Source organism: Lolium rigidum, chromosome 1, assembly GCF_022539505.1.
Source record: "Lolium rigidum isolate FL_2022 chromosome 1, APGP_CSIRO_Lrig_0.1, whole genome shotgun sequence".
NCBI lineage: Eukaryota > Viridiplantae > Streptophyta > Magnoliopsida > Poales > Poaceae > Lolium > Lolium rigidum.
The window spans coordinates 55,864,676-55,873,851 of record NC_061508.1 but is presented as its reverse complement, the minus strand read 5'-3'; positions in this window follow the sequence as shown (position 1 = coordinate 55,873,851).

Here is a 9,176-nt window from a genome sequence, read left to right as displayed (position 1 = left end):
GAAGCAGTAGCATATCAAATAATTTATACAAATTACTTTAAAAATTTCTTTTAGAATTCATTGATGCAAATTCACTTATGATGGGGTCGATGTCGATATCAGAAGTATAAACTGAGTGTATCAAGACCACCACTTCTTTTGCTCTTTCCCTTTTTAGTGTTACCAGATGCACACTTTCTCAACGAGGAAGACAAGATAAGTTGGTAACACACAGCGCTGAAAAAAAATCAAATCAAATTATGAATAGTGAAAAATATGCATCACGTACGGGGTATAGTACAATGTACCTCAGATCGGTTATACCGGCAATGCGTGCGTGGGAGTATGACAGGGGCTCCGAAAATTGAAACCGCGAACTGGGGATCAAAACCTCAGAATTAGGAAAAATTCAGGAGAAAACAGGAACCATCCCGAACTCGCGAATTATTATAGTGCCTCGCTGTTCGTTGTGGTCGTGCGGACTGACGACGAACTCTCGAACTAACGACGAACTGAAGTTGAAGGAGACCCAGGTCCTACGCATGTACTGTGCATTGTCTTGTCTTCTTGATCGCTGATTGGCTGGCCGCTGGGGCAAGCCGGTCTAGGTAGTCGAACGCGGAAGTCTTGATGCCGAGGCGTTGTCGCGTTAGGTAGGAGACGAACTGATTTCATGGGTGAGTCGATTGCTGCCTTGCGCTGATTGCGAAGGTGCGCGTGCCTTACTGCCCCAGGCCTTGTGCTTCCTAGACTCCCGATCCAATCTGTCCTACCTATGGCCCATAGGCCTACTCTTCTTTTGTGCTGGGTGTACTAGTAAGAGCAAGTATAATAAAATCCAGTCAGCTAACTACAAAACATTAAATAATATATTTTACATGAGTTGGAGGAGAGAGAATGTGAGAGAGATGAGAGGTGGGCTATTATGCTAGAGCCAGCTCTTGCACGTGCTTCTACGCATTTTGTGAGAGTGAAAGGTGGGCCATATGTTAGTAAAGTACTTCATTTTTATAGCTAACTATTATACATGTTAGATATATAACGACTACACATGACATGGCATCTTGTTATAGCCAGCAGTTGGCTATACTATTGAAATTGCTCTAACATAGTGTAACATCTACACGTATATACATAGAAGTATACTGGGGATTGGGGCCCTGGATTTTGGGGGCCTGGGGCAGGCGCCCTACCTGCCCCACCCTAGGGCCGGCCCTGTACCCTACCATAACTAGCCAGGGCAATTCCAAGCTCAATAAAACAGCGGGCAAGGTGCAGGACGCGCGTCGGCACCATGTAGGATTTTGCCAATGTAATCGGCTGATAGCGATCAACCTTTTTATTGACCGGAACAAGGTTAGTCGGCGTTTCAATGGAAGCGTCGGCTCTCTACACGGGCACAAAGCGAACTAACAAGACGTCGCTAACACTCCAGGCGGATGACTTCCCACCGATGTAAATACAGACGCGGGCCTCCTCCTTTTTGTTCAACTTCTCAGCATCCACTCTCATTCATCCTCCTGCCGCAACCCAAGCTCCAACCCCATCGCCTCGGTGATGTCGCACAACCACAAAGCCGGCGGCATGGTGCAGCGGGGCTCTGCTCGACGCGTGACGATGGACGTGCGTAGTGAGGTGGCCATGTCTCACATCGTGGTGACGTCGACGAAGTTTATGTGAATACCCTGAAAATTGCTCGACAGTTCGGTGGAGGTGACGACTTCTATAGCGTGTGCATCAGGTACTCGCTAAGATGCTGCTAGACCGGATAAGTGCTCTGGTTTCTCTTACAGGTGTCTCCGAGTATGCGATGTTCCTGGTTCCTAAATGATGAGTGGTTTTCGTGTTTTAAGGACGCAAGCCCCTCTTGGTATGATTTTCACTCATTGTAGAGTATATAGATGTTGTGTGGTGATTTCGAATTTTATAATATATGATCTTTATCACACCATTGTTTAATAAAATAATAAAGAAAACTGCATGCATCTACCTCCATTTTGAAAATAATCTTTCTCGCTTGCGATCGCGGTTCAGCTCCTGCTGCAACAGCCTCACCCGAGTAAAAATTTCGTAAGCAGTACGGCCCTTGTACTATTAAATTCATAGATGATCTCAGTTCGTTGCGTGGAGAAGTGAACTTCAGGGTTGATGCCTCTTATATGCGCATAAGCAAATAAGCAGATTCATGGTTTATCAGCAGCCGCAAGGTCGTCCTGAAATTCGTGATGCTTATCCGTTCTATGGGCGACAGTCGGGAAGCAAGTATTTCATCAACTTGCTCTACGCAACTTGGCAGGGTGTCACACTCGCTCTATTCAAACGAAGCCAAGGTCTCCGAGCCGCATCTTTGACAATTTGTTCCGTTTTGGAGCATTTTTTATTATTGAGAAGGACCTTTGATTAGCAAGCTAAAACAAAAGTTCTGAAATTCGATGTCTATTTTTTTTGCAACGTAGCACACAGGGAAAGTTTTCAGGCCAGGAGAACCCAAACCTCGTCCTATTAGTTCAATGGTGGTGTTTGACAGGCCCGTGGTCTTTGACTTGTGGTACTTAATTTTCCGACTCTACAAATGTTACTGTACTTTTTAGAGTGACAACACAAGTTACACCATATAGCCCCTTCTCCGTTTATAAAATGATGTCTCACCTTTGTTAAAATATACATGTACCTAGATGCGTTTTAGTGTGTAGATACATGCAAATTTGGATGAAGTTGAGACATCTTTTTTGAACGGAGGGAGTCAATTTTTTTTTGACATGCTGACAACGTATAATTACATGTAAAAAAGTGGGCAAATATTAAATCTTTCACCCCAACCGAAAAAAGGGACTACATTCCTATGATGTCTGCTCACAAACTGGGTGATGTTTTCGCCTTTTCCAAGCGAACCGGCAATACATTTCACTGTCCTATATTTGCAAAAACTTATTTCAAACACTATCTTGATTTCATATTAATTTACAAAAAACGATTTTAATCATAATATTTTATATGTATGTATTTTATACAAATAAGACATGTCAATATAGCAATGGAAGAAGTCCACTAATGATGCCGCAATTGTTCCACAATTCTACAATTTGTCACATTTTTTATTCTGTTTATTACTAATTTTGTTTCACAATTTTCCTTAATTTATCTAAATTCTTATATGTTATTTTGAATCTATCTTAAACATGATTATTGTGATTATGATGACTATTTTGTCACACTTACGAATACATAGCCACATCATCGCGAAAACCATTTTAACTTGACGGGCATAGCAAATATTTCTGGTCTCGAGGTTCATGCGACTAGTTTGTGTGGTGTTAGAGCATCTCTAGTAGAGCCCGAAAAAGTGCAAAGCGAAAAAGTGGTTTTCAGTCTTCCAAAAACGTAAGAAATTGATGCTCCGATTGAGCATCAAAACTTACATTGTTCGATAAATTAAACCTACATTACTGGTACACCGGCGAGCGCTACCTAGCTAAAGCAACATGCGGCTAATATAGTGACCTACGCGCGCGGCGGTGCCGGTGGTGGCGCAGCGTGTCGGCGGCAGACGGCGCCGAAACTGTCGTGGACGATCTTCACCGTCGGCATCAAGCTCAACGTTTTCGAGCTTGACGCGGCGGACGCGGGCCTCCCAGCGGGCCGCCTCGTATTCACGGACCTAGCGGACGGCGTCCGCCTCCTCCCAGCGGAAGCGCGCGTGAGCCTCCGCCTCGCTGACGGCCTTGGTCTGGGCGAGGACGGCCTCCTCCTCGTCACTGCCGTGGACGTAGTCCCCGGCGGAGATGGTGGGCGACCGCGCGGGGATGAGGTCCGCGTCGTCGCTGCTGTCCGTGACAGGGGCGCGGCTTGACTGGCCGGACGAGGAGCCCTCGCTGGCGTTGCCGTACCTGGGGGCGTGAGCCCCCAGTTCGTCCACCGGCGGGTGATGCGCGCCCTCCGACCGGTTCCATTTGCGCCGCTCCGCGTCGGTGCAGAACACGGGCGGACACGGCGGCGAGTCGCCGCCGCCCAATCCGGCGCCACGGCCGTCGGAGCCGCCACGGGACGCCATCGCACACCGACGGGCGCTGGATCGCTGCCACGGGCTCGCTGGATTGCTCGCCGGAAATGGTGCTTGGCAGCGGCGGAGGGAGAGGAACGGCGAAGGGGAGTATGGTTTGCGAACCGAACTCCCCTTCGCGAACCCTTTTAATGCGGGGCGTGCAGGGAATTTCTCGGGCCCATGAACTTTTTTGATGGACCGGCCCATCTTTTCGGGCTCCTTTCTGCGACACATTCGGTCAAACCCGTAAATCCGTCGGAAAAATTCAGTTCCGGCGGGATTTACGGGCTCTGTTAGAAATGCTCTTAGAGTGGAAAGACCAATCTTTGAATCACTCAACACATGAGGGCTAAGAATAAACTTTCTCGTACTAAAATATATATAGCATGCATGATCACTAATTTCAAAAAAAAAATGTAAACGTTGAGATTACTTAAACTCAAATGAGTTATCTTCTAATCAATGCATAGCTCCATGCGGTTACTGTGATGTGGCATGTGGATAGGCGATTAGGAGTGTTGTTGCAGCCCCAACCTGCAAATCGTACCGATTTCGTGAATTTGTAAATTGTAAGTTTCACTACTCCAATAGGTGTTGTGAATGTGCGTGATGGTGGTGGTGTGCATCCATCTATGTTTAATTCGGGTGGTTCATGCTAGCGGTACCATATTTCGTTGGTTTCCTGTCTCATTGCCCACTGGATTTTCATCAATCTGTTTAGCTAGACGATCTAAGGCGAAAAACTAATGGATGCACGAGCTTTGATACTGACATTAGAGGTATCCTATGACACTTGTTGATCCAGAAATCATAAATTTCTACGAGAATCATAAAACTGCGTAGAACGTTAAATGTATTGATGGTTGTATGTCGAGCACCACCCCCACCAGCCTAGTGGCGTGCTTATTCTTACGTTTTATATTGGCGAACATAGCTTACTTGCTATCGGCCGTACGCTGTATATGTCATCGACGGAGCTAGAGACTTGGCAATTCCGTACGGCCGTGTCAAAACTGCGTCCAAAGAAAGAAACCAATTCATAGAAAGAAACCAATTCATAGAATCGGTCGCCGCTGTGTCGAGTGATCAGTCGAAACAAGAATCAAAATCGGCATCGGCTTTAGGTTGCCACTAGCAGACTGCAGTACATGCCATGCGTAGTGGGGAGTTGGAGTACATGTCATTGCTACATCTTGATAACAAAAGCAATGCTTCATATTAGCCTGCCAATTTGTTTTTCAAGATTATCCATAGTTACCATCATTTTTTTGATGAAAGAATCATATAAAAATCTTTATTTTAAACGGTGCCTTAATCTTCTAAATACTTTTTTTGAGAGTACGCCGACGGCGTACCTTATCTTTATAGAAGGCATAATTTTGAATACAAGAAGACTACAACTCGCTGCAAACAACGAGCACAGTACAGATTTCACTCCGGCTAGTCCGAAGACAGCCACCAACGAAAAAAAAACAACTCCAACATAAGAGAGCCTATCCTAAGAAGAACATTGAGCCACGTCTCACTCCACGCCAGCCAACTCCGAAGACGAAACCTCCAACAGAACTCTCCTTGTCAACGCACCATCAAAGGAGAAGACGGCGGGATTTGGTCGGTTCCGACAAAGGCGTCGTCTTGGACTCTCCGACGATGTCGTGCATAGTGCCCCGAATGATCCACCTTGGAAAGCGACGAGCACCGGAGGATCTCAAGAAGTCACAAACCGCCGTGTCTCCGAATGCAAAGCTCCCAACGGAGGAACGACATCAAGATGCCGCCATTGCGCCGATTCAACTGAACCTAGGCTTTCGCCCGGAGACACCACCAAACCACCGCGTTAGCGAGGGGTGCTGACACACTTCAACGACGCCTCCAAGGAGTGGGACTCCCACAGGCGCCTCCGCCGTCGGCACCGCCAAGGCGGGCTGGACTTTCATCCGTGTAGTCGCACAACACACGCGCTATGTGGTGGATTCGGGCAGCAAACTCGCTGAACACATAGCCGCCGCCGCAACACCTCGCCACCAAAACCATAGTCTCGCGGTCCACCAACGCCAAGCACAGCCGAAAAGACGCCATCTCCTCCCTCCAGCCTTGACAGATTGCAACCTCCAAACCACCAACCACACGTACCAGGCCACCCAGTGCTCCGTCAGGCCGCTCCTGGCCGACGGCGGAGCGAGGCACCAGCCCCTGGAACCCATATCGGGCCAAGAAGGATCCAGTTCGGGCCTAGATGGACCCAGCTCGGGCCCCGCGCCTCCACCACCCACTCCGTCGCCAGCGTCGGCGAGAAGCTCCGCCGCACGCCCGTGTCGTGCAGCAGCCGGCCGCAACGCCAGGGAACTCCTCCCTAGACGCGCTCCAGGGCCACCGCCGCCGACACCTCGACCCGCGCCGTCGCCCTACCTGATGGGATTCGTAGCATAGAAAACAAAAAATTTCCTACCGCAAGAACGAATAACAAGCCAAGATCTAATCTAGTAGATGGTAGCAACGAGATGTATGTGAGACTAACCCTCGAAGATTTCAAAGCCTACGAGATTAGATCTCGTGGTTGATGTAGTCAATCACTTTCCGCTTTCAAAAGCGCGTAAAAGATCTTGACGGTGCCACAGTCGTGCAGCACCTCCGTACTCGGTCACACGTTCGGTGTTGATGACGACGTCCTTCTCCCCGTTTCAGCGGGCAGCAGATGTAGTAGATCCTCCTCGGAATCCCGCCAGCATGACGGCGTGGTGACGGTGGTGGTGGAGATCTCCGGCAGGGCTTCGCCGTAAGCGTTGCGGGAGAAGAAGGAGGAGGGAGTAGCTAGGGTTTGGGAGAGAGAGGGGGCTTGGGGCGCCGGCCAGGGAGCCCCTTAGTGGTGCGGCCAAGTGTGTGCAGCCCTCTCCCTGTCCCTCTCTTTATATAGGTGGAACCCCCAAGGCTTTGCCCAAAATCCGAATAAGAGTCCAACTCAAAAACTTCCATATGGGTGAAACCTAGGGGAAGTGGGATTTCTCCTTTCCTTCCCCTATGGCCGGCCATGGAGGCGGAGTCCACCATGGACTCCACCTTCCCCTTAGGCTGGCCGGCTAGGGTTGGTGGAGTCCATCCGGGACTCCACGTTCCATGGTGATTTCTTCCGGAAGGTTCTAGATCATTCTAGCGCCTTCCATAAATGCACCAGATCATTTCCAAACTTGGAAAGTGACTTCCTATATATGAATCTTATTCTTCGGACCATTCCGGAGCTCCTCGTGATGTCCTGGATCCCATCCGAGACTCCGAACAACATTCAAACTCCATTCCATATTCCATATCTACTTATAACGACATCAAACCTTAAATGTGCCATCCTACGGTTCGAGAACTATGCGGACATGATCGAGACTCCTCTCCGATCAATAACTAATAGCGGGACTTGGATATCCATAATAGCTCCCACATATTCAACAATGACTTCGTGATCGAAAGAACCATTCACATACGATACTGATTCCCTTTGTCACGCGATACGTTAATTGTCCAAGGTTCGATCATCGGTATCTCCATACCTAGTTCAACCTCGTTACCGACAAGTACTCTTTACTCGTACCATGGTATGTCATCTCTTGTGACCTAGTGATGTCTACGCACGCTTCTATTCCTGTAGACAGTGTTGGGCCTCCAAGAGCAGAGGTTTGTAGAACAGCAGCAAGTTTCCCTTAAGTGAATCACCCAAGGTTTATCGAACTCAGGGAGGTAGAGGTCAAAGATATCCCTCTCAAGCAACCCTGCAATATTTTTTTTGAACTGAGCAACCCTGCAATTAAGATACAAGAAGTCTCTTGTGTCCCCAACACACCTAATACACTTGTCAGATGTATAGGTGCACTAGTTTGGCGAAGAGATAGTGAAATACAAGTAATATGGATGATTGTAAGTAGTAACTGCAATCTGAAATAAAAATGGCAGCAAGCAAACATGTAGCAGAACTTGTTGGAAACGGTGTTTCAATGCTTAGAAACAAGGCCTAGGGATCATACTTTCACTAGTGGACACTCTCAACAATGATCACATAAATAAATAACTTCTCTTCACTTGTGCTACTTTCAAACACTCTCTTGTTGGATAACAAACATCATTCATTGTGTAGGGCTATAGAAGCACACCTCAAGCCGGAGTAAACAAGCTCCACAAGTCCGGAGTTCATATTAAAGTAACCTCTAGAGTGCATAATAGACCGTTGCAATTTAGAGCGAGTACTAACATAGCATACACACTGTCACCAATAGCTATGAAAGGGGGAATAGATCACATCAATACTATCATAGTAATAGTTAACTTCATAATCTACAAGAGATTACAATCACAACCTACACCAAGTACTACATGATGCACACACTATCAACATTACATCATGGAGGAGGAATAGACTAATTTAATAACATCACTAGAGTAGCACATAGATTAATAGTGATACAAAGCTCATGATCACATACAGATCACACCATGGGAGAGAGAGATGAACCACATAGCTACCGGTAGAGCCCTTAGCCTCGGGGAAGAACTACTCCCTCCTCATCATGGGAGACAGCAACGGCGATGAAGATGGCGGTGGTGTCGATGGAGATGACTCCGGGGGCAATTCCCCGTCCCGGCGGCGTGCCGAAACAGAGACTTCTATCCCCCGAAACGGAGTTTCACGATGGTAGCAGCGCCCCTGGAGTCTTTCTGGATTATGATTGATTGATTGAGGGTTTTCGCGTCGCGAGGAATATATAGGCGAAAGGGCGGAGTCGGAGGAGTCCCGAGGGGCCCACACCATAGGGTGGGGCGGCCCCCCTTCTGGCTAACGTGGGCATTACCCTTCGGGTAACCGACATTGCCCTATCACCGTATTGTCTAGTTGGAGGCCCATGAAGGCACTTGGAGGCAAGGCGGGCCACTTGGATGGCGCACCAGAAGGTTCCTTGACGGGCAAGACAAAGAGGCAGCCGAACAAGGAAGGATTAGATTTAAAACTACTGTAAACCTAGTCGTACTCGGTTAGACCTTGAGACCTGGCCTCCTATATAAAGGCCAGGAGAGGGGCTGCCGAGGGGGACAATCAATCTTAGCAATCTAAGCCACCAAAAGTCTAGAGCTAGATCAACATAGCACTTAGCCTCTCGACGAGATCTCAGCCGAA